Source organism: Merops nubicus, unplaced genomic scaffold (genome assembly GCF_000691845.1).
Source record: "Merops nubicus isolate BGI_N331 unplaced genomic scaffold, ASM69184v1 scaffold42789, whole genome shotgun sequence".
Taxonomy (NCBI): Eukaryota; Metazoa; Chordata; class Aves; order Coraciiformes; family Meropidae; genus Merops; species Merops nubicus.
Genome location: NW_008633837.1, coordinates 8106 through 8429, shown reverse-complemented (window position 1 = coordinate 8429; position 324 = coordinate 8106).

Below are 324 nucleotides of genomic sequence, written 5' to 3'. Positions count from 1 at the left end.
CCCGCCGCTCCAGGCTCCGTCATAGCTGCAGAGAAGAGGCGGTGCACCGTCGAAGGAGGGTCCGGGGTCTCTCCCCTCCACCTGTGGCGGTGGGCTGCAGCTGTGCAAGTCTGCTGTTCCTACCCGGCTCCCCAGGGACCCTGGCAGGGCAGCGGGGGGCAGGAGGCGGGCAGAGCCTCCCATCCCCTAAGGAAGAGCACAGGCATCCAGATAACAGCTTTATAGGGGAGGGATGTGGGGACCCCACCCCAGATACACACAAGAATAATTACAAGTTAAATAGGATCCAAACACACATAAGTTAAAGGGGGGCAGGTGCCCTGC